We start from the raw sequence: 25939 nt of genomic DNA, 5'->3' as shown, positions 1-25939 counted from the left end.
TTTGTTGTTTTGCAGCAGCAGTACAGCGCGAAACACAAAAAATTACTATAAATAGCAAAAATAAATAAATATTACAAGAGGTGGATAATGAGGTAGTGATCACAGACCGTCTCTCAAGCTGATAGCAAAGGGGAAGAAGCTGAGCATGTGTGTTCAGGCTCCTGTACCTCCTCCCTGATGGGAGTAATGAAAAGAGAGGACGGGGAGGGTCCTTAACGATGGATGCCACCTTTTTGCGGCAGAAACTCTCGAAGATGCCCTTGGTTGTGGGAAGGGTTGTGCCCATGATTGATCTGCTGAGCTTTGCCGTGACTCTGTGCAGTGGAGGCTCCTAACCAGGCCGTGATGCAGCCAGTCGGAATGCACTCCGCACCCGCTGTGCGTTTCCAGCATTTTCCGTTTTTAAGTGCATGGCATGACAATCTTCCTTACCCTCTCCTGGCACTCTGTGGCTGATTCAACGTGGCTGTGTTCTGGAATGACCACTCCCCGCACAACACACCGGCCACTGGAGAATACTGACAGATGTGCCATGACACAGGGAGTGATATTTACCACATTACAAACTATGTCCAATGACCACCATTCATGTGGACAGTGACAGTGTGTAACATGGTGGGTCTGTACTGGGTGGGAATACCTCAGGCACCTCATTGGCGCTGGTCAACTGCACAGAGGCCTTTGGCCCATTAGGTGTTTCACAGCCTACAGTTGATGAGTTACCAGATTGGAAATGTGTAAAGTTGTCTTGCCCATTCACGCTGCCATCAGTCCCTGGAAGGCACTGAGTCCACAGCAAGTGTCGATACCTTCCAGAGAACAAGGGGCTGCATACAGCCTGGTAAGAAGAGATTCTTCTTGGAGTAGACAGAAGATGATGATGCACAAGGGTATTGAAGGGTCTCCAGTCATTTTGCATTGAATCCTGACCCTGATCTGTCAAGGACCACATGGTGGCTGTTCGTGTATCAGCCTCCCCACATTAAACAAAGTCACACACAGGCATCCTCCTCTTATGTGGATTTTAGATCGGCCTCAATAGATAGAGGAAACTGGATCACGCAGACAGTCAAGGGGATAACGTACAAACTCCTTACAGACAGCGGTGAGATAATTGGCACTGTCAAGTATTACGCTACTGCGTCACCCTAATGGCGCCTCCAGCGCACAGGATCACAAGCCGCTGTAGAGATTATCATGGAGAGAGGTCCCAATGAACTAATATTCAAGGTTTCCCAATGATATGGTAAAAGTGGAGGCTCTGTAGGAGGGAAGGGTTAGAATGATCTAAAAGGACAACACAGCATCAAGAGCTGAAGGGCAGACCTGTGCTGTAATGTTCTATGGTCTTCGTTAATACGTTTATACTTTTAATCAGAACACACCACGGTTACATTGGAGTAAACTTAAAGGTGATGTACTGTACATACAAGATTGATTTCTTAGCAATCAAAGCACAGATAAAATACGACAGAGAGAATAATATACACCACAGCACAGACTGATACACAAAAAATACCCAAGAGATTGAAAGTCTTGTTAAAGGCATACATGCCCACACATACACTTGCTTATTGGTCTGAGAACCCAAAGGAAACCATACATTTGCACTCGGACAAATGTTAAGCACCAATGGGCTGACATAAATACGAAGACTGATACTCGTGTACATTCACAATTACTGAGTTACCAAGGGCGGAGGACCACAAGACACAAGACATAGGAGCAGAATTAGGCCATTTGGCCCATCGAGTCTGCTTCACCATTTCATCATGGCTGATCCATTTTCCCTCTCAGCCCCAGTCTCCTGCCTTCTCTCCATCTCCCTTCATGCCCTGATTGATCAAGAATCTATCAAACTCTGCCATAAATATACCCAATGACTTGCCCCCACAGCCACCTGTGGCAATGAATTCCACAGATTCACCACTCTCTGGCTAAAGAAATTCCTCCTCATCTCCATTCTGAAAGAGAGATAAAGGATCCATGAGGGACATTCCTGGGGGAAGTATCAGCCATAATATCTTACTTATGTACTTAAGCCTTGGAGGATAGTTTGGTTGAAAATTACTACTTAATTTATCATTTTTCATTCAAAAAGTTTGTTGGGAAAGAAAAGCTTCTCAGAGAAAAATAATTCATCCATCCTTCATGTTAAAAGGAGGACCCCTCATTTTTAAACCCTTGGTTCTGGATTCTCCCACAAGCTGACACATCCTCTCCTCATCCATACCGTGAAAACCCATCAGCGAAAGTTCTTTCTGCAGAGGGGAATGGGAATTGGGACTCAAGAAGTTTATTGTTCGATCTGTACGATGGAGGGGTGCCACAGTAGCTCAGTGGTTGGCGGGATGCTATTAGAGCTCAGGAAATCAGAGTTCAATTCCAGCACTGTCTGTAAGGAGTTCGTACGTTCTCCCCATGACTGTGTGGGTTTCCTCTGGGTGCTCTGGTTTCCTCCCACCGTCCAAAGTTAGTAGGTGAATTTGTCACTGTAAATTGTCCTGTGATTAGGCCCGTGTTAAATAGGTGGGTTGCTGGGCAGTGTGGCCGGGTCTGTTCCGCTCTTCCTTTAGAAGTCACCTGGCCCACGTGATTGAAACCAGCCAGAAACGGGTGGCTTATATATAGTTCTTATTTCCTTACAACATGGAAGATCTTTTGGCCCATCGAGCCTATGCCACCTCTCAGGCAGCAATTACACCCTCTCTAAAGCTTCCATTCTTTCCTTGTCCAGAGAAAAGTATCTCAGCCTAGGCAGTCACCCCTCAACCACTACTTCCCATCTCTGGCCTAACCTCCTCTGCACCCTTACTCGTGGTAGCTAGAGAGCCGAGGCAAGTAGCCCAAGGGCTCTAAAGGGAGAAGCTGGTGAGGGAGAAAGGAACATATGGAATGAGGGAACCCTTGTGGGATTTACACACTGCACCACTAATTTATTTTGCATTAGCCTTCCTCTTTTGCACTATTTACTCATTTTAATGTCTGTTGAAAAACAACCACCACCTGGAACATGCCTTCTACACTTTACAACCACCGGGGACGAGGTACAGAAGACTGAAGACTCACGTTCAACGTTTCAGGAACAGTTATTTATCTGTTTGTTGAGATACAGAACAGAACAGGCCCTTCCAGCCCTTCGAGCTGCGCCACCCAGCAACGCTCAATTTAACCCTAGCCTGATCACCAGACAATTTACAATGACCAATTAACTTACCAGTAGCTGCGTCTTTGGACTGTGGGAGGAAAGCCACACAGTCACGGGAAGAATGCACAAACTCCTTACAGACAACGGTGGGAACTGACCCTGGGTCGCTGGTACTGTCAGGCATTGTGCTAACCACTACACTACTGTGTCACCCCTACCTCTCTTACCGTGCCAGCTTCTTCCCCTCTGCTATCAGATTTCTGAATGGTCCACGAACACTACCGCACCATCCCTCCTTTGCAATATCTGTCTACCTAATTATTCATCCATTAGGCTATTGATCTAGTTATTTATTGTTGTAACATAGCTTTTTGATGTATTATGCTGTACAGCTGCCACAAAATAACAAATTCCACGATAATAAGCCCGATTCTGATTCTGCTGTTCCTTACTCCATGGTGAAATAATGTTTTAACCAGTGAAAATATTTTCTTTCTCTCTGCTCCTTCTTCAGATTTCTTGAACAAGTTCAGTACACACTGTGGAGGATATATCTAACCGCAGTTTATTGTTCAACCAGACCAAGTTTCCAACCGCAGAGAGTTGCAAAGTACTTCAGCTCCGACAGGTGCAATAACAGCGACCCGATTACAAAGTTTGGGTGGCATGCGATCGGGAGGGTGGAGAGGGGAGGCAGGGGCCTCCCCACTCCTTCTATTAGTAAGCACACCCTCCCCTTCCCCAGTCCAAGCCGCTCTGTCTAATATTCCTGTCACTAACTGCGCTGCTAAGGAGGAGCGCAGAGACACTCTCTAAGAGAAATTGCATAAAAGGCACAATGTTCTCCTTCTGCAGATCATCAGGGAGAAGAAACTCAGCTGTTCCTATAACCATGACATAGATGTGTGTGTGTGAGTAGCAATTCATCTCAACCTAACACGCTACAGAGCACAGACAAAGGAAGATGTTAAAAATCATGCTTATGCTTAAAGTCCCTTGATGGTGGGTGCTGCTTTCTCGTGGCAGTGCTCCTCCTTGGGGGGGGGGGGCTTTTCTTGTGGTAGACTGGGCTGTATCCAGCACTTTTTTCTGTTCATGGACATTGGTGTCTCCAAGCCAGGCTGCCATACATCACGGTTTCAGAGTGTACTAAGGGAGTGCATTTATAGAAATGCACTGAAGTGTTCATTCCTGAAGGAAACACATCTGATGTAAGTGAGGGATGAGGGGCCAACCCTCTTCATTCCAATTTTCTCCCACGTTTAACCCCCAACAGTAAATAGAAAGTGGGGAGGGAGTGACTTCCCCTTTATGTTGTGGGAAAGCTAACAAGGCACAGGTGAAGTCCCGAAGAAGGGTCTCCGCCTGAAACTGTTCATAATTCTCCATAGATACTGCCCGACTTGCCAAGTTCCTCCAGCACTTTGGGGGAGTTGGTCGAGACATGAGAGACTGCAGATGCTGGAATCTGGAGAGAAAAAGAACAATCTGCTGGAGGGACTGGATGGGCTGAGCGGCATCTGTGGAAGGGGAAAGCAACTGTTGACATTTCAGGTCAACACTCTGTATCCACGCAGGAAAAGATATCGACATTTCTTCATTGTCACCGGGACTTCCCACTCATCAACACTGTGAGAGCACCTTCTCTAGAAGGGCTAGACGGTCACCACCATCATCTGAAGGACGTCGAGGGTGTCATTAGAAATCTGCCTTACACCCCCTCTATTGCTATCACTGGACAGCTGAGGCAGATACCATGGGTGCACATACAACCAGAAGACTATAAGAGATCGGGAAAGAATTAGGCCATTTAGCCCACGAAGTCTGCTCCACCATTCAATCAGGGCTGATTTATTTTTTCCTCTCAACCCCATTCTTCCCGTAAGCCTTGACACCCTCACAAATCAAGAAACTATCAATCTCTGCTTTAAGTATACCCAATGACTTGGCCTTCACAGCCATCTGTGGCAATGAATTCCACAGATTCAGCTCCGTCTAGCAAAAAAAATTCTTTCTCATCTCTGTTCCAAAGGGACGTCCTTCTTTTCTGAGGCTGTGCCCGCTGGTTCTGGACTCTCCTAGTATTTCTCTCCAAATCCACTCTATCTATGCCTATATGAGGGGAAGCTTGATTAGAAGGCGAGGGAGAAAAGAGTATGTAGATGTGTTCTGATCGAGCAGAGAGGAAGGAGGCCCATTGCTGTGCATTGCCGATATATCTGGGTGCCTTCATGTCAGTCAAGAAAAGTAGCATACCAGTAGAGTGTAGAGCAAAAATTTGCCAAGTCCCCAAGTTGAAAGCGAGATGAGGAAGAGGTTTGAAGCTTAGTTTTGACCTGGAGGTAACAATGAAAGGAGGATGTTCTAAAGTATAAGTGAATTCATGTCAAGCAACAAGACTTCATTTATGTCTTGGGCTAAAGATACTCTATAATTGCATAGAACATCGAAATGGCAAAGTCTTCATCAAGAAACAATGTCAAACGCAGGGAAAGGTTTAAACTTGTATCAACTGACAAGGGCACTCTTCAAAAACTCCAGAATGACTTAGTAAAATACATGACAAAACCCAATACCTTGATATAATGCAAAGCTTTGCTAAAAGTAAAATGAATTTTTTGGGTTACAAGATCAGCGTAGCATTGAGAAACAAAACATTTCACCTCTGTCAGCAATCCTTTTCTGCCTGTACTCTGGAGCCCCAGTGACATGAAATATCTTTTACAAGAAGTCACACTGTAGGGGCAGAGTAATGGTGAGGTTTGCCCCATTTATTTCTCTGAAGAGTACACAATTTTTTAAGGGACTTGGCGAGGAAGATGCAGAGCTCTTGTTTTCCCCTGGCTGGGGTGTCTCGCACTGTTGGATCCTGATACACTTGTGATCCAAAGGTTCTTCGGAAGCCAAGATTGAGCCACAAAGCCTGTTCCTTTATCATTTTATTAAATATTACATGAATAGAAAATGAACAAGGAAGAGGAGCCAAGAGAACAAGAAGACAAAGAAGTAGTGTGATCGTCTCAGACTAGAGATAACCAAGAATTTCAATAGTAACAATTAACTATAAAACAGCCAGATTCAAGTAGTGTGAAAATTAATCTGTCGAGAGAAATACACAAGCAACTGCCGGGAAATTGCGAACAATTACACATATAAATGCGATCATATAAAAATACAAGCAAGCATGGGAAACAAACTACAAGAAAAGTAACAATTCTACACTGCCAATCCAACAGCATTGTGTCAAACGCTCAGCCTTTCTGGGACTGAAATGAGGAGAAATTTCTTCTCCAAGAGGGCAGAGAGTCAAAGGAATTCCTACGATTACCCAGGCAGAGCTGTGCAGGCTCATTCACTGAGTATTTCAGGCAGAGAATCGGTGGATTTTTAGAGAATCAACAGGTATGTGGCTGCTCCAAGAAAATGGTGCTGAGGTAAAAGATCAGCCACAATTGGTGGATCAACTATAACGAAACAAATGGTTTACCTTTGGTTCTATTTCTTATGATTTTATGCTCATAGTCAGGACCAAGTGGTCAGTTAAATCACAGAGGAATTATAGCAGAGGGGGCCTTTCATCGCTATGCAGTCTAATACCTTCTATTTCTCGAACAACAAGCAAACTGCTGTAGGAAGTCAACGTGTTGAGCAGAATCTGTGGGGAGGAATTACCTCTAATTTCTATTTCTTGGTGACTAGTAACACATTTTGGCGCACATTTGAAGCCATCTGGAATTATTTTATAGCCATTTGCTGTAAAATAGCATAGGTATGGCTGTTATGGACACAGTGGATCCAGGGCCTGTTTTTCATACACATGAATCTGTAATTCTATGATATTGTACATGCTCGAGCACACCATAAGGGTTTCTGCTCCCTACCCTGACAGTGAGCTCCACAGGAACATGCCATGGCACCATAAGACATGGGAGCAGAATTTGGCCATTTAGCCCATCAAGTCTGCTTCATCATGGCTGGTCTATTATCCCTCTCAACCCCATTTTCCTGCCTTCTCCCCATAACCTCGGGCACCTTTACTAATCAACAACTTATCAGCCTCCACTTCAAATATAGTCAATGACTTGGCCTCCACAACAGTCTGAGGTGCTGAGTTCCACAGATTCACGTCCTCTGGCTAAAGAAGTTCCTCCTCGTCTCTGTTCTAAAGGGGTGTCCTTCTATTCTGAGGCTTGTGTCCTCTGTTCCTGGACCCCCTCCTTCCCACACAGCTATCGGAGATGTCCTCCCCACATCCATTCTATCTAGGTTTTATCAGCCTCACTTTTACGCAACTTTGTCCATTTGTATTGTCACTGACCACCCCACAAAGGGAAATTGCTTCTTCCAACATCTCTCATTGCTTTGAAGAGCTCAGTTCAACCTTCTCTCTTGCCAAAAGAGGCAACTGCAGTCCAGCTAATATTAAAAATCTGAAATATCACAAATCACAAAGTTCTGCTTTGGGAGTAAGACATGTCTGGAATGGGAACAATTCTGTACACTCCTGACATTTCACCTGTGTATCAGTAGCACAAAAAAAAGTTCAAATGAAATTTATTATCAAGGTATGTATATGTTACCATATACAACCCTGAGATTCATTGTATTACCAGCATTCACAATTGAACAAGGAAATACAATCGAATCAATGAAACACTGCACACAAGGACTGACAACCGATCTGCAAAAGACAAACTGCAGATACAAAAACCATGTAATAGATAACACTAAGCACATGAGTCCTTGAAAGTGAAATATACTCAAAAAAATAGCAACCCCTGTACCAGTTTTTCCCTCAATTCTAATCCACTTCTGTGAAACATAAAAATGGTAATACTCACAGCATTGTATCTCCGGACCTTGAAGCAAGAGTTACTTTCCACCAAATGTGTGCTTTCCAAACCGGGATACCAGCTCGAAGATTCGGCGCCCACTAACCGGTTAATCCGATACAGCCCTTGCTGGGTTTAGGTTGACTAAGCGCTCCGGTTTTCTGAAGTGTGAAGTGAATCTGCGAGCGGCGTGTACTTTGAGTGGAGAGGCTGGAGGATATTACGCAGTCGCTGCCGAAGTTGCCTACAAGACGTGCAGAGTGTGTGACGACGTGCTGAGTCTGAACCCCGGGTTTTATACCTCTGGCAGCTGGTTCACGCTCCCTGCTGGATCTCTGACTCGCGTCCGTCAGTCAGACCGGCGGTTCCTGTTTACGTTGTTTGTTTGCCCAATACCCCAATAACGGAATTTTCGCACCACATCACAAGCCCCGCTTTCTAGCGTAAACAAATCGAAGAACACAGCTGTTTATTTGGCTGGGACAGGAAATATTTAAAACGTTTAACACGTTCCTTGTTCTTCCCTAGTCCGTGAGAATGACCCACCTGGGCATTCTCTTTGCGAAGTTCAAATTAATTGTTTTTTTTATCAGAGTACATATATATCACCATATACAACTCTAAGATGCGTTCTCTTGCGAACATAGTAAATCCAATACCTGTAGAATCAATGAAAGACCACACCCAAAAGAGCGGGTAACAAATTGAACAAATACAAATGAAAAAAGGAAATAATAAATATAATAATAAATAAATAAGCAATAAATATTGAGAATATCCCTCTTCACTTCTCCATCCGGAGGGATATTAAGCAGTAACATCATGCTCAACGACAGCTTCTGCCCTGCTGTTATAAGACTAGTAAATAATTCTTCCCTGGTACAGGTGTGCAGATATGTCTCTACCACAGGAGGTGTAAGGCGCTCCTTCCCTCTGCCAGCCTGCAGGTCACCCTCGGGTGAGGTGTAGCACCTGCTGAGCTCCCTGATCAGGGTCACATGAAGCTGGCCCAGCAGGTGGTGGATGGTCGTATGAGCAGTTGGTGCATATCACAAGTCCTGGTTATGTGACCACTGACGCCAGGCAGACAATCTCTGAAGGGTATTGATAATGGCTGGGGTCACCTGTCTTGTAAAGACACTGCCCAGAAGGCAACAATGACAAACCACTTATGTCGAAAGGTTTGCCAAGAACAATCATGGTCATGGAGAGACCATGATCACCCACATCATACAACATGACACATTACGAACAAATGAACAATAAGCTGGAGTCTTGACCTCAAAATCTTGCACCTTCTTGCTTGCCTACACTGCTCTTTCTCTGCAGATGTTACACTTTATTCTGCATTGTTTTTGTTTTACCTTGTTCTACCTCACTGCAATGGGAAGTGATCTGATCTGTATGACCAGTATATAAGACAAGCTTTTCACGGTGTCTCAGTACGTGTGACACCAGTAAACCAATTCCAGTTCCCGCTGTTAGCTGGGATACAACTGTCAGCACATGAATACTCATTTGTCTAATAAGATTGAAGAATTGTCATTCTTCGGTACATAGATGTAAAGGAGAACAAAATTATTGTTACTCTGCATCCAATGTAGCATTAAAAACAGAATAAGCATAGTAGTAGTAGTCATACTTTATTGATCCCGGGGGAAATTGGTTTTCATTACAGTTGCACCATAAATAATTAAATAGTAATAAAACCATAAATAGTTAAATAGTAATACGTAAATTATGCCAGGAAATAAGTCCAGGACCAGCCTATTGGCTCAGGGTGTCTGACCCTCCAAGGGAGGAGTTGTAAAGTTTGATGGCCACAGGCAGGAATGACTTGCTATGACGCTCTGTGCTGCATCTCGGTGGAATGAGTCTGGCTGAATGTACTCCTGTGCCCAATCAGTACATTATGTAGTGGATGGGAGACATTGTCCAAGATGGCATGCAACTTAGACAGCATCCTCTTTTCAGACACCATCGTGAGAGAGTCCAGTTCCATCCCTACAACATCACTGGCCTTACGAATGAGTTTGTTGATTCTGTTGGTGTCTGCCACCCTCAGCCTGCTGCCCCAGCACACAACAGCAAACATGATAAAGAACACAATAGAAAAACAAAAGAAAGCACAATAAATATAAACATAAAAGCAATCCTACAAAAACACAATGAACACATGACTTATTTTATAAACACAAGAGTTTCTACGGATGCTGAAAATCCACACACACAAAATGCTGGTCCTGAAGAAGGGTCTCGGCCCGGAACATTGATGGTTTATTCATTTCCATTGATGCTGCCTGGCCTGCTGACCTCCAGCATTGTGTGTGTGTTGTTAAATGCGTAGACTGTATGTACATGAATGGACGCTAGGTGGGGTGTTATATAGTGGTGATGGGGGAGGAGACGCTGATCACCCAAGTAATATTATTTTAAGACAGGCAGGAGCCTGAATGTTATTGTCAATTCCAGCTGTTGAACTGTGAGGGCGTCACAGTTTAGATCTTTTCCTTTTTAGTAGCTGTGACTGGTAAATGATCTTCTTCTTCTTGGCCTCTGTTGGTCAGAGTCGACCATGGACATTGTTTCCTAGCTGTCTAGATATGCAAGCCTGGGCAGCAAGCTGTTGTCCATGCAGCAAGCTCTCCTTCCCACGCATCTGACAAACCCAAAGGAACGGCAGAGACAGACACAGTTTGGTACCAGCAGTGTCACAGAAGTTACCAGTCAGCACTGAACTCAACGCAGGACTGTCTTAGGGACCCCAGCTCTGGACTTTTCCCTCAGGGTTCACTCCCGAAGCCTTCCCCATAAGTGGGTGTAGCTGCAAGGCATTGGAGGTTTGAGATCAGAGTTTCCCTTCGCCTAGATGAGCTGCCAACCACGGCTGACGAGCCCCACCTGCCTGAGGTAAATGATCAAGACTGGGAAATATTAGGATCTGGGATATCCACCATGGAGGACATCTGGACATCATGCCCAGCATGTACGTGAAATTACGAAGGAAGCCTGGCGGTGTATCTACTTAAGCAACTCACACAAAATGCTGGTGGAATGCAGCAGGCCAGGCAGCGTCTATAGGAAGAAGTCCAGTCAACTTGTTTGTGAAAATTCGGTATGACATCTAAAATGGTGACAAACTTCTATAGATGTGTGGTGGAGAGTGGTTGCATCACAGCCTGGTATGGAAACACCAATGCCCTTGAATGGAAAATCCTCCAAAAAGTAGTGGATACGGCCCAGTCCATCACATGTAAAGCCCTCCCCCACCACTGAGCACACCTACATGCAGCTCTGTTGGAGGAAAGCAGTATGCATCACCAGGACCACCACCACCCAGCCCATGCTCTCTTCTCACTGCTGCCATTAAGTAGAAGATACAGGAGCCTCAGGACCCACACCACCAGGTTCAGGAACAGACATTATCCCTCAACCATTAGGCTCTTGAACCAGTGGAACTAACTTCACTTAACCTATCACTGAACTGTTCCCACAACCTATCGACCCACTCTTAAGGACTCTTCGTCCCATGTTCTAGATATTTATTGCTTATTTGTTTGTTATTATTATTTCTTTTTTTTCTTTTGTATTTGCGCAGTTTGTTCTCTTTTGCGCACTGGTTCTCTGAATCCTTTTGCATCAGCAATAATACATCTGATTCTAATTATTCCATTCCACCAAAGTCACTGGTAGTTCCACTTTCTCTACACTCTGCTTACATCAGCCACTCTCACTTGATATCATAAGACAATAGGAAAAAAATTAGACCATTCAACCCCATTGAATCTGTTCTGCCATTCCATCATGGCTGATTTAGTTTCCTTCTCAACCCATTTTCCTGCCTTCTCACTGTAACCTTTGACACCCTGACTAATCAAGGATCTATCAACCTCTGCTTTACCCAATGACGTGGCCTCCACAACCAACTGTAGCAATGAATTCTGTAGATTCACCATCTTCTGGCAAAAGAAATTCCTTCTCATCTCTGTTCTAACTGTGCATCCCTCTGTTCTGAGCCTGTGCCCTCTGGTCCGAGACTTTCCCATCCTCCCATATCCACTCTATTTAGGCCTTTCAATATTCAATAGGTTTCAATGAGATCCCCCACCATCTCATTCCTCTAAACACCAGTGAGTACAGACCCAGAGCCATCAAATGCTTCTCAGTCATGAACCCTTTCATTGCTGGAATCATAATTAAGTTCATGTGCAGGTGAAATATTGAGCAATTATTCGGGGATGATGCTCTCTTAAGGGATTGTCTAGTGGTGAGTCCTCATGTGGCTGTACAGGCCAATCAAAACCCACATATTCCGGAATGTTAGGGTGGATTCTGTAAATGGAGAATGCCTGTGTGTGACTACGTTTAACATGGGGAGACTGATGTATGGGCAGCCACCACCCGGTCCTTGACAGATCGGGGTCAGTGTCCAGTGGCAGGGAATGCAAGATGACTGTGGGGACCCTCCACTGCTGCAGTCTTCATCTGCCTTCACTGGCACTGTGATGTGTCATCATCTTCCGCCAGTTCCACCATTGAGGTCATGGTTGGATCGTTCTGTGTATGGAACTGCAAAGCACCCCCCCCACTTTGACCTTACCACCACGGGTCACCCTACCGGGAGCTAAGCTCCAGACAGCAATGCTCCCAGGATCTCAGGAACTCAGAAGCCTCTCCACCACGATAAGATGACGATCCTCAGAGAAGAGCTGAATGGCCACTTTATTAGGTACACCTGTGTACTTGCTCATTAATGCAAATATATAATCAGCCAATCATGTGACAGCAACTTAATGCATACAAGCATGAAGACTTGGTCAAGAGGTTTAGATGTTGTTCCTCATATCAGAATGGGGAAAAAATGGGGAACTTGGTGTCTTTGACTGTGGAATGACTGTTGGTGCCAGAAGGGGTGGATTGAGTATCTCAGAAACTGCTGATCTCTTGGGATTTTCATGCACAACAGCTTCTACAGTGTAGAGTGTAGAGTTTTACAGAGAGTTGTGTGACAAACAAAAATACATCCAGCAAGTGGCAGTTCTGTGGGTGAAACACCTTTTAATGAGAAAGGTCAGAGGAGAATGGCCTCCCTGGTTCATACTGACAGGAAAGTGACAGTAACACAAATAATCATGTGTCACAACAGTGGTGTGCAGAAGAGCACCTCCGAACATACAACACTTTGAACCTTGAAGTGGATGGGCTACAGCAGCAGAAGACCATGAACATAAACCCAGTGACCACTTTATCAGGTCTCTTCTGTACCTAATAAAGTGGCCACTGAGTGTGTAGCTTGTTGTAAGCCAGTATTTTTAAAGTCAATTTAAAATCCTCTTTGGTAGCATTCCAACGGCGAGCAGAGGCTGCCTCAAATGCTGATTCTGTGACTCATGTCAAAATAACCGTCTGTGTATTAAATGACCACCGCATCATTTCTGTGAGTTTTCCCTGGGAGATGGCCAAGCAGTAGTGCAGAAAAGTTCTCGACGTCACCCTCCCACTCAGTTGGATGGATACCAGCACTTAGTCATAGATAAAGTCAATAAGTTGGTAAATTCGTGTCCATCTGATTGGCAGCCCATACAGTGGCTCAAACATTCACCCACTCCACCACCGATCAGTCAAGACTACAGTGTGTACTATCCATTGAATGAGAGGTGTCGTTGCAACTTGTTGGATCCTGATGCTTCTGCGATCCAAAGGTTTTTCGGAACTTAACAACGAGGCATAAAGCTTGTTGCTTATGATAATTTTATTAACCGTTAACCGAACAAAGGAAAGCAGGGGAAAGGGAGAGAAACAGAAAGCAAGAAACAAAGAGTCTCTGATCACCTCACTACAGTAAGGATGTGGAAACCATAGAAAGGGTGCAGAGGAGATTTACAAGGATGTTGCCTGGATTGGGGAGCATGCCTTATGAGAATAGGTTGAGTGAACTTGGCCTTTTCTCCTTGGAGCGACGGAGGATGAGAGGTGACCTGATAGAGGTGTATAAGATGATGAGAGTCATTGATTGTGTGGATAGTCAGAGGCTTTTTTCCAGGGCTGAAATGACTAGCATGAGAGGGCACAGTTTTAAGGTGCTTGGAAGTAGGTACAGAGGAGATGTCAGGGGTAAGTTTTTTATGCTGAGAGTGGTGAGTGTGTGGAATGGGCTGCCGGCGACGGTGGTGGAGGTGAATACGAAAGGGTCTTTTAAGAGATTCCTGGACAGGTACATGGAGCTTAAAAAATAGAGGGTTATGGGTAACCCTAGGTACTTTCTAAGGTAAGGACATGTTCGGCACAGCTTTGTGGGCTGAAGGGCCTGTTTTGTGCTGTAGGTTTTTTATGTTTCTTTGTTTCTAAGAGACCAAGAAAATGTGGTCTGGTCTTCTTATGCTTGACCACTAATGCCACTGAAATTCCATGGATAACAGTTAGCCAATAAGATAGCCCCTATTGAACTAAATGCAATACCTGCCACAGAAGCTAGAAAGTTATTGTCCAAAGGCAAATGCAATCACTAGGAAGCTCTGGGCAATTACATGTATACATGCAATTATATAAAAATGCAAAGAAGCATAAGAAAGTTAAACTAACAAGGAAAATTACAACTCTACAGTCCAATCCAACAAACTCATTAAGGTGAATAAGCTCTTCTTGGGCTACCAGCTAGAGGGCATGAGTTTGAAGTGAGAGAGAAAAGATTTAAAAGAGATCCGAGGACGAGCTCCTCATATAGGGGTGGAGGATATATGAAACAAGCTTCCAGAGAAAGGAGCTGAGTCAGGGACAACATTTAAAAGCCATTTGATGTGAAGATAGGAAAGGCTTTGTGGGATATCGGTCAAACGTATGCAAGTCGGATTAGTTTATGTTGACGTCTTTGTTAGCATGGATGAGATGGGCCGAAGGATCTGTTTTCATGTTGTATTGCTCAATGACTATGATTCTACTTCCTAACTTTAACATGGGAACAAATCCTACAGTCTGCTGTGTTTGCACCATTTTAGGGCGTATTCTGGAGATATGGAATATAACAAATATTAATTTCAATAGCAACCAGTCTTCAGATCTGAATGTGGATTGTACACTGGTTTAAAATGCAGCTCAGGACAATAGTCTTCCTGGAACTGCAGACTGAAGTCGATTGACCTGAGATGTCTGCATATGCATGAATGCAGCTGGAAAAACAATGGTGATTTACATCCAATCCAGGATGTCTGGAATGTTGGTCTGAAGATCTAGGTGTTTGAAGATAATATGTAACTTAAATGAAGCATTATCAGCCCAAAGAATTGAAATAAATTCATTATAACCATTGAAACTGTATGGAGTTACTTTGGTCCTAAGGGTATAAAAATGTGATGTACTTTGAGTTTGGGGGCCTCTTCTTCTAAGAGTGCCTCCAGTATGATTCTTGCTTGTTTTGCTGAATAAAGACTTCTCTATTCACCACCTTCAGTGTTTCTCTGGTGACTTCATTCACAGTCACAACACACCAAATATTACATAGAACATAGAATAGTACAGCACAGTACAGGCCCTTCGGCCCACAACGTTGTGCCGACCCTCAAACCCTGCCTCCCATATAAGCCCCCACCTTAAATTTCTCCATATACCTGTCTAGTAGTCTCTTAAACTTCACTAGTGTATCTGCCTCCGCCACTGACTCAGGCAGTGCATTCCACGCACCAACCACTCTCTGAGTAAAAAACCTTCCTCTAATATCTTTCTAAAGATGTAATTCCATCTCTTACAAACAGAGACATGCCTTCCTGCCTGGCCTTTCTTTAGAACTTCCCACCCCTTACCTTAAAGCCATGTCCTCTTGTATTGAGCAGTGGTGCCCTGGGGAAGAGGCACTGGCTATCCACTCTATCTATTCCTCTTATCATCTTGTACACCTCTATCATGTCTCCTCTCATCCTCCTTCTCACCAAAGAGTAAAGCCCTAGCTCCCTTAATCTCTGATCATAATGCATACTCTCTAAACCAGGCAGCATCCTGGTAAATCTCCTCTGTTCCCTTTCCAATGCTTCCACATCCTTCCTATAGTGAGGCGACCAGAACTGGACACAGTACTCCAAGTGTGGCCTAACCAGAGTTTTATAGAGCTGCATCATTACATCGCAACTCTTAAACTCTATCCCTCGACGTATGAAAGCTAACACCCCATAAGCTTTCTTAACTACCCTATCCACCTGTGAGGCAACCTTCGGGGATCTGTGGACATGTACCCCGAGGTCCCTCTGCTCCTCTACACTACATTATCTTGAGTTTTTTTTCCTCTTGATTCCCATCAAACCCTTACCTACCTACACTAGCAGGTACTTCAGAGTGGCCGATCAACCAACCAACCAGCAGGTTGTTGGTATGCAGGAGCTCCAGCTGACAAGCCAATGATTGGGTACAAATGCAGACAGAACAAAGAGTTAGATTGTACCACAGAGGCAAAATTCAAAAGGGTGAAGGAAGCAGGACTGAAGGTGCATTATTTAAATATGCGTAACATTCGCAATAAGGTGGGTGAACTTGTGGCGCAATTAGAGATTGGTCAGTATGACGGTGTGGGCATCACTGACCATTGTGGCTGAAAGAAGGCCATAGTTGGGAGCTTGACACCAGAGGATATACTTTGTATCGAAAGGCCAGGCAGGAAAGCATGTCTCTGTTTGTAAGAGATGGAATTACATCTTTAGAAAGAGGTGACATAGGGTCCGAGTATGTTGAATCTTTGTGGGCAGAGTTAGGAATCAGCATGGTGAAAATATCATTATGGGAATCATATATAGGCCTCCAGATAGTAGCCAAGGTGTGGGGTTGAGATTGCAAAGGCTCTTCTAGGAAGTAACAAGGTGGGTGTACAAAGGAGAGGCAGTGGATGTCATTTACTTGGATTTTCAGAAGGCATTTGATAAGGTGCCACACATGAGGCTGCTTAACAAGATAAAATCATATAGTGTTACAGGAAAGATACTGGCATGGATAGTTGAATGGCTGACAGGCAGGAGGCAGTGAGTAGGAATAAAGGGGGTCTTTTCTGGTTAGCTGCAAGTGACTAATGGTGTTCCTCAGGGGTCAGTATTAGGACCACTATTTTTCAAATTGGTTGTCAATGACTTGGATAATGGAATTGTTGGTTTTGTGGCAAGGTTTGTGGATGATACAAAGATAGGTGGAGGGGTAGGTAGTGCTGAAGAAGCAATGCAATTGCAGCAGGACTTAGACAAATTGAAAGAATGGACAAAAAATTGTTACATGGAATTCAGTGTTCGGAAATGTATGATGATGCATTTTGGTAAAAGGAACAATAGTGCAGACTATTATCTAAATGGGGAGAAGGTTCAAACATCAGAGGTGCAGAGGGACTTAGGAGTCCTTGTGCAAAACTCCCATAAGGTTAATTTACAGGTCGAGTCTGTGGTAAAGAAGGCAAATACAATGTTGGCATTTATTTCAAGGGTAATAGAATATAAAATCAAGGAGATAATGCCGACCCTTTATAAGACCACCCTTGGAGTATTGTCAACAGTTTCAGGTCCCATATCTCAGAATGGATGTGTTGTCATTGGAAAGAGTCCAGAGGAGGTTCACGAGGATGATTCCAGGAATGAAGGGGTTAACATATGAGGAGCGTTTGGCAGTTTCACTGGAATTTAGAAGGACGCGTGGGGATCTCATTGAAACCTAACGAATATTGAAAGGACTAGACAGGATGGATGTGGAGAGGATGTTTCCTATGGTGTGGGAATCCAGAACTAGAGGGCACAGCCTCAAAATTGAGGGGCAACCTTTTAGAACAGAGGTAAGGAGGCTTTTTTTTTTTAGCCAGAGAGCAGTGAATCTGTGGAATGCTCTGCCACAGTCTGCTGTAGAAACCAAGTCCGTGTGTATACTTGAGACAGGAATTGATCGTTTCCCGATCAGTCAGCGCATCAAAGGAAATGGCAAAAAGGCAAGTGTATGGGGTTGAGCGGGATCCAGGATAGACATGATGGAATGGCGGAGAAGACTCGATGGGCTGAATGGCCTAATTCCACTCCTATGTCTTATAGTCTCCCAGGAAAACCCAGACAGTCTCAGGGAGAAAGTGCAAACTCCACCAAGAAAGTATTGAAGGTCAGGATTGAACCCCAGGGCTGGAATGGGAGTCAGTATTAAGAAAAATGATGATGCAACTTCTCATTAGAACTTTGCTGGTGGTGCTGTTAATAAAAGCTTTAAGTCAGACGGAGATAGTGCATGTTGCTTAGAAAAGAACACACAGAACATCTTCCTGCTTTGCATCTGTTTCGCTTGTGGCAGTCAGGAGGCTGGGAGATGATGGTGAGATAAACTTGGTGATTTAGAATCAAAATCAGGTTGATTATCACTGACATATGTTGTGAAATTTGTTGTTTTGTGGCAGCAGTACAGTGCAAGACATAAAAACCTGCTTACAAGCAACCACAAAGCAGGAAACCTGAAAGACCCCAGTTAAAATAAATAAAGACCAACCCCCAATGCACAGAGAATAAGAAAAAGAATGCAAATCATGCCAATAATGGAAGTGAACAACATCATTCTGAACCAAATTGAGTCCTTAGATCCAAATCCCCAGAGCATCCTGGAGTAGGCCCAAAGCCTCGGTATCAGTTCATCATATTAGCGGGACAAATCACCGCGAAGCTCTCAGACACGAAGCACAGCAGTTGGGGTCAGTCTCAGTACCACAGAGAGAGAGAGAGGTGAACGTCGCGGGAAAGCGATGATATCGACCTGACTCTTGCCTCCGATCCTGACACGCTGCCTTTCCAGTCTATCTGGACCAGCGTTTAACTGTATGCATCTATATATGTATGTGGTGTCCAGGGAGGGCAGCGCCTCTGGTGGAGGGGCTTGTCACGTCCAGTCTGGGGCAGTTTGCTCACCTTTGGTTTCCACCGGACACTCAGCTCTCACCTGTGGCTCCAAGTGGCTGTTTTCATGCGACAGCGGCCACGTCCCAGTACACCACTAAACCAGGTGAGAGTAAATGGCAGACTCATACCCCGGTGAGGTACGGACATGCCTGTCCTAGCACGTGAAGTCAGCTCCAGCGGACTAGGGAGATGAGTCCTACAGTGAGATCCAACAGCTATGAAGGTGGTTGCTCCATGGAGTGCGAAGGGCATAATGTGGCCCCGAAGACATCATGATCATCCACTGCAACCAGGGAAGACCCCAGTTTGTGACACTTGCTCGTACCACTGGACCCAGACTTCCGACATCAAGAGAGTGGAACTGCCCTATTGCAAAGGCTTTTCCATGTTACAACCTCTCCCCCACAGGTTTCCTGTCATTGCTGGACAACCAACACACTTCTATATAAATTTAAAAAGTAGCGCAAAAGAGATCAAAAATAGTGAGGTGGTGTTCATTGTCCGTTCAGAAACCTGGTGGTGGAGGGGAAACAGCTGTTCCAACACACATTGAGTGTGTGCCTTTAAGCTCCTGCACCTCCTCTAATAATACGAAGAGAGGGTGATGGGGGTCCTTAATGACAGAAGTCACCTTTTTGATGCTTTGCATTTTGAAGGTGTCCTCCCTGCTGGAGAGGTTAGTGTCCAGGATGGAAATGGCTGAGTTTTCAACTTTCTGCAGTTTTTTTCCCAATCCTGTGCAGTGACCTGTCCATACTATACGGTGCTGTTCAGTCTCTGCATCCTGGAGGCAGGTCACAATCTAAACAGGCTCTGCAAGAGACAGGATGGAAATTGAGTTGTTACAGTACCGTGCAAAAGCTTTGGGCATAGATATAGAGCTAGGGCGCCTAAGACTTTTGCACAGTGCTGTATTTGTCAATGTGGAGCGGAGGGTGAGTTCGTCAATCTGGCGGGAGCAAAGGATGCTGGGAATGGCGAGGGTGGAGAGCCGTGGGAGGGGTGTGGACAGGTGGCTGAGAAGGAGCACCAGGGGCAGGGGGTTGACGCAAGTGTAGACACACCCAGCACTGAGACACCAGACAAGGTCATTTGATTCCAAACAATTGGTTTATTGATCAATACAGAATGTCTCTCTGGTGCTTCCCACTCCCTGCCCTCTCCCTTCCCCCTTTCCCAACCATGGTTCCCCTCTCCCTGCCCCCTTCCCACCCTCAGTCCACAATAGAGACCCGTATCAGAATTGGGTTTATCATCACTCACATATGTCATGAAATTAGTTGTTTATCATGGCAGCGGTACAGTACAATACATAAAATTACTACAGTACTGAGGAAAAGTCTTAGGCACCCCAGCTGTATATATGTGCCTAAGACTTTTGCACAGTACTGTAATTGAGAAGGGCATCGATCCAGTGGGTTATCTTACCCCGACAGCACTGAGTTCCTTGAGTGATATCATGGCTGTCCACCTACAGCTGATTGTAAGTGTTTGTCCTCATGCCTGTCTTGGGAAGAGCAAGTGGCAGACCAACAGTCAGTGACTATTACAAAATACCAAACATCAGTCTCTTTCGTGACTAGAGTGTTGATTCTGAATCCGGTCCAGAGTCAAAATCAGGTTTATCATCACTGACATATGTTGTCAGATTTGTTGTTATGTTACAGTAATAAAATCTAAGATTTAAGAGTTAGCTTTATTTACTAAATGTGTGAGAAATATTTGGAAGCTCTGGGCCTGTACTCGGTGGAATGTAAAAGAATGAGGGGGATTTCATTGAAACTTATTGAATATTGAATGGTCTAGAGAGAGCGGATGTGGAGACGATGTTTCCTATAGTGGGGGAGTGTAGGACAAGAGGACACAGAATAGAGGTATGTCCCTTTAGAATGGAGATGGGAAGGATTTTCTTCAGCCAGAGGGTGGTGAATCTGTGGAATTCATTGCCATGGGCAGCTGTGGAAGCCAAGTCTATTTAAAGCAGAGGATATATTTAAAGTGAAGGTTGATAGGTTCTTGATGAATAAGGGCATCAAAGGTTATGGGGAGAAGGCAGGAGAATGGGGGTGAGATGGACCATCTGCACAAAATCATCAAGGCAGTGAAACAACAATACAGAGACAAGATTCAGACTCGACTTCCCACCAACAACACATGCAGCTTATGGCAAGGTCTGCACACCATCGCAGACCAACGCCGTGGAGTTTCCAACATCGATGCCTCTCTCCCAGACAAGCTAAATCTTTTTTATGCTCGACTTGAAGTCACCAACATTGAGCCCCTGAGGAGGCCTGCAGATGATGCCACCGGCAGCTTGGTCATCTCCGAGGCTAAAGTACACAAGTGTTTCCAACGAGAAGACAGTGGCAAGGCCGCGGGACTGGACGGCATCCCAGGGCAAGTACTCAGGCTGTGCACAGCACAACTGGCTGGTGTGTTTACAGTCATTTTAATCTCTCCCTCTCCCAGTGTAGAGATCCCTCTTGCTTCAAAATATCCAACATTGTCCCTGTACCAAAAAAGATGAAGGTAACACGTCTGAACGACTGGCGTCCTGTTGCACTCACCTCAATAATAAGCAAATGCTTTGAAGGCCTGGTCAAGCACTACATCCGAAACACGCTAGACCCCCTACAAATCACCTACCGACACAACCGATTGACAGATGACGCAATAGCCACAGCTCTACACACCATCCTTACATATCTGGAGAAGAGGGATGCTTATGTGAAAATGTTGTTCTTGGACTACAGTTCAGTATTCAACACCATAATTCCCTCCAGGCTCGACAAGAAGCTCAGAGACCTCGGCCTTCACCCTGCCTTGTGTAGCTGGATCCTGGACTTCCTGTCAGATCGCTGGCAGGTGGTAAGAGTGGGCTCCCTCACTTCTGCCCCTCTGAACCTCAACACAGGTGTCCCTCAGGGCTGTGTCCTAAGCCCCCTCCTTTACTCTGTACACCCACAGCTCCAATCTGCTAATTAAATTTGCTGACGATGCTACACTGATTGGCCCAATTTCAAATATTCAAAAAATAATGAGGCAGCCTACAGAGAGGAAGTCATCACACTGACACAATGGTGTCAAGAAAACAACCTCTCACTCAATGTCGAAAAACAAAGGAGCTGGTTGTGGATTACAGGAGGAATGGAGATGGTCTAACCCCTATAGACATCAATGGATCTGGGGTTGAGAGGGTGAACAACTTTAAGTTCCTCGGCATAAACGTCACCGAGGATCTCACATGGTCTGTACATACTGGCTGTGTGATGAAAAAGGCACCAGAGCGTCTCTTTCACCTCAGACGGTAGAAAAGGTTTGGTGTGGCCCCCAGATTCTAAGAACTTTCTATATGGGCACGATTGAGAGCATCCTGACTGGCTACATCACTGCCCGGTATAGGAACTGTACTTCCCTCAATCGCAGGACTCCGCAGAGAGTGGTGCGGACAGCCCAGCGCATTCGTAGATGTGAACTTCCCACTATTTAGGACATTTAGAAAGACAGGTGTGTAAAAAGGGCCCAAAGGATCATTGGGGACCTGAGTCATCCCAACCACAAACTGTTCCAGCTGCAACCATCTGGGAAACAGTACTGGGAAATGGTACCGCAGCATAAAAGCCAGGACCAACAGGCTCTGGGACAGCTTCTTCCACCAGGCCATCAGACTGACTAATTCGTGCTGATGCAACTGTATTTCTATGTTATATTGACTATCCTGTAGTACATAATATTTATTATAAATCACTATGATTGCACATTGCACATTTAGACAGAGATGTAACGTAAAGATTTTTACTCCTCACGTATATGAAGGATGTAAGTAATAAAGTTAATTCAATTCAATTCAAAATCAGCCATGATGAACTAGCAGAGCAGACTCAATGGGCCAAATGGTCTAATTCTGCTCCTATATCTTAAGGTCTAAAACATATACTGTATGTGTCACTCTAGATGTCTAGCATCTGCATAATCTATTGTGTTTATGATTTTCTCTCTGTAAACATCTACCTCCTGGTTCTGGTGGAATACATAAGCCACAAGCCATTGCTTCATGTCCAGTCCCCAGCTACAGTTTTGTTACTGCAGATGATTCAGGTATATTAATACCTTTGTTTTGGGTGGCGGGGCATAGATCCATCTCTCCAAAAGGAGGTGTAGGCTGCTCCTTCCCTCCACTAGCCTACAGGTCACCCTTTGCCAATGTGTAGCACCTACTTAGCCCCCCGATCAGGGTCACGTGAAGTGATGGGAGCAGGTGGTGGATGGTCATATGAGTAGCTGATGCAGATCACAAGTCCTGGTTAGGTGAACACTGATACAAGGTAGACAATCTCTGAAGAGTATTGACAGTGGTCAGAGTCACCCGCCTTGTAAAGACACTGCCCAGAAGAAGGCAATGGTAAACCACTTCTGCAGAAAAGATTGCCAAGAACAGTCGTCGTCATGGATAGAGAAAAGAATAAGAACAACGACGTGAAGGGGTCTTAGAAACAGATGGAAAACCATGATCGCCCATGTCATACGACACGGCACATAATGATGATGATGATGATGATGAATGCCTCTTTCAGTAAATGGGTACAAAATGTGCCATTCTTCTCACTGTTACCATCAGGTAGGAGGTACAGGAGCCTAAAGGCACACACTCAGGAATTCAGGAGCAGCTTCTTCCCCTCTGCCATCTGATTCCTAAATGGACATTGGACCCATGAACACTACCTCACTACTTTTTTATTTCTGTTTTTGTACTACTTATTTAATTTAACTATATATATATACTTACTGTCATTCACAGTTATTCTGTATATTATCATGTATTGCATTGTACTCCAGGCACAAAGTCAATTATTTTCATGACATATGCCAGTGATATTAAACCTGATTCTGAATTTGATTCTGACTAATATTTACCATGAGGATGAGTAGATCTACCTCACACCCCCAATAAGTAAGTCAGGTCTGAGGTAACATCCTTTTTGTTTTGAAAGGTTAGCTTTATTTGTCACATGCACACTGAAACATAGAGTGAAAAGCATCATGTTGCATCAGTGTTCAATGCAGTCTGAGTTTGTGCTGGGGGGCAAGCCTGCAGGTGCTGCCATGCTTCTGCCGGCAACATAGCATGCCCACAACTTTCTAGCCCTAACTATAGTTAATCAATGATTTGTGAATGAACAGACACTGTTTTATATTCATCCTCCGTGCACCAATGGTCACCCATGGACGCAAACCTCTCCATCATCGAGGATATCTTCGTAGGGCTTAGCGCAGTTGTTGCCTGGATTGGAGAGCCTGCATTATGAGAAGAGGTTGAGTGAACTTGGCCTTTTCTCCTTGAAGTGATGGAGGATGAGAGGTGACCTAATAAGATGATGAGAGGCATTGGTCATGTGGATAGCCAGAGGCTTCTTTCCCAGGGCTGAAACGGCTAACACGAGGGGACATAGTTTTAAGGTGCTTGGAAATAGATACAGAGAGGATGTCAGGAGTAAGTTGTTTACACAGAGTGGTGGGTGCGCGGAATGCATTGCCAGCAACAGTGGTAGAGGTGGACACAAAAGGGTCTTTTAAGGGACTCTTAGATAGGTACATGGAGTTTAGAAAAACAGAGCGCTATGCGGTAGGAAAATTTTAGGCAGTTTCCAGAGTAGGTTATATGGTCAGCATAACATTATGGGCTGAAGGGCCTGTAATGTGCTGTGAATTTCTATGTTTTATGTTTTATGTTTACAACACAGCTGTAAGACTGAGGTTCGATTCCTGCAGCTGCCTGTGAGTTGTCTGTATGTTTCCCCATGACTGTATGGGTTTCCTCTGCGTGCTCTTCTAAACACGTACAGTGGTTAGTGAGTTGTGGGCATGCTGTGCTGGCATCAGAAGCATGAGAACATTTATGCACCTTCGGCACGATCCTTGCTGGCTTGATTTGACGCACTCGATGCATTTCACTACTGTACAAAATGCTGGAGGAACTCAGCAGGTCAGACAGCACCTATGGAGGGGAATAAACAGTTGCAGTTTTTGGCTGAGACTCTTCATCAGGACTGGAAAAGAAGAGGGAAGAAGCCAGAATGAGAAGGTGGGTGGGTGGGGGGGGGGGGAATTTACAGCTGGAAGGTGAGGGGTGAAGCCAAGTGGGTGGGGGAAAGCAGATGAAGTGAGAAGCTGAAACACTAGAAAATCTGCAGATGCTGGAAATCCACAGCAACACACAAAATGCTGGAGGAACTGACCAGCTGACTTCCTCTATCATTGTGTGTGGGTTAAAGTGAGAAGCTGGCAGGTGATCGGTGAAAAAGGTAAAAGGCTGAAGAAGAAGGAATGTGATAGGAGAGCAGAGCAGACCATGGAAGAAAGGGAAGGGAGAGGCCCCGGCGGGGGGGGGGGGGGGGGGAGATGATACTCAGAAGAGGTAAGAAGGGGGCCAGAGTGGGGAATGGAAGAAGAGGGGAAGAGTCATAGAGTCATAGAAAAGTACAGCACAGAAACAGGCCCTTCGGCCCATCTAGTCCATGCTGAAACCATTTAAACTGCCTACTCCTATCGACCTGCACTGGGTCCTTAGCCCTCTGTATGCCTACCGTCTGGAGGAAACCATATGGTCATGGCGAGAGCATACAAACTCCTTACGGACAGTGGCGGGAATTGAATCCGGGTCATTGGCGCTGTAAAGCATTACACTAACCGCTACGCTGCCATTCTGCCATGAGGTCGTCTGAGGTATGCTGAGGTCTCCTGGCAGAGTATATTTAATTTAGATACAGTACAGTAACAGGCCCTCCGGCCCAATGAGCCCATACCACCCAGTTGTACCCAATGAACTAATAACCCGAATGTGGGAGGAAACCAGAGCACACCATCACAGGAAGAACGTACAAACTCCTTATAGACAGCGGCGGGAATTGAACCCGGGTCACTGGCGTTGTCGCAGTGTTATGCTTATCGCTTCGCCACCGTGCCACCCTACAGGGTGCAATGGAAATGCCTCATCCGAAAACAAAATGGCCTGCTGATAGGTGAGCACCACCGCCATATTGCGGTGCAGAAGCAGCCTGGATACACTGCATTTG

The 25939-nt window shown here is 45.0% G+C and overlaps 1 protein-coding gene across 1 annotated transcript in view; it reads right to left on the bottom strand.

The window, feature by feature from the left end:
- sla2b (Src like adaptor 2b) overlaps positions 1–8263 on the bottom strand; it is a 34080-nt gene extending 25817 nt beyond the window's left edge. Inside the window, exon 1 of the mRNA XM_072243455.1 lies at positions 7990–8263. The gene's annotated coding sequence lies outside the window, so the exon portion shown is untranslated. The remainder of the gene's footprint in view (positions 1–7989) is intronic.
- Positions 8264–25939: the final 17676 nt, after the last annotated feature.

This window comes from Mobula birostris, chromosome 2 (genome assembly GCF_030028105.1).
Source record: "Mobula birostris isolate sMobBir1 chromosome 2, sMobBir1.hap1, whole genome shotgun sequence".
NCBI classification, from domain to species: domain Eukaryota; kingdom Metazoa; phylum Chordata; class Chondrichthyes; order Myliobatiformes; family Myliobatidae; genus Mobula; species Mobula birostris.
Note: the sequence above shows the minus strand (reverse complement) of the source record. Positions and strands in the feature narration are given on the sequence as shown.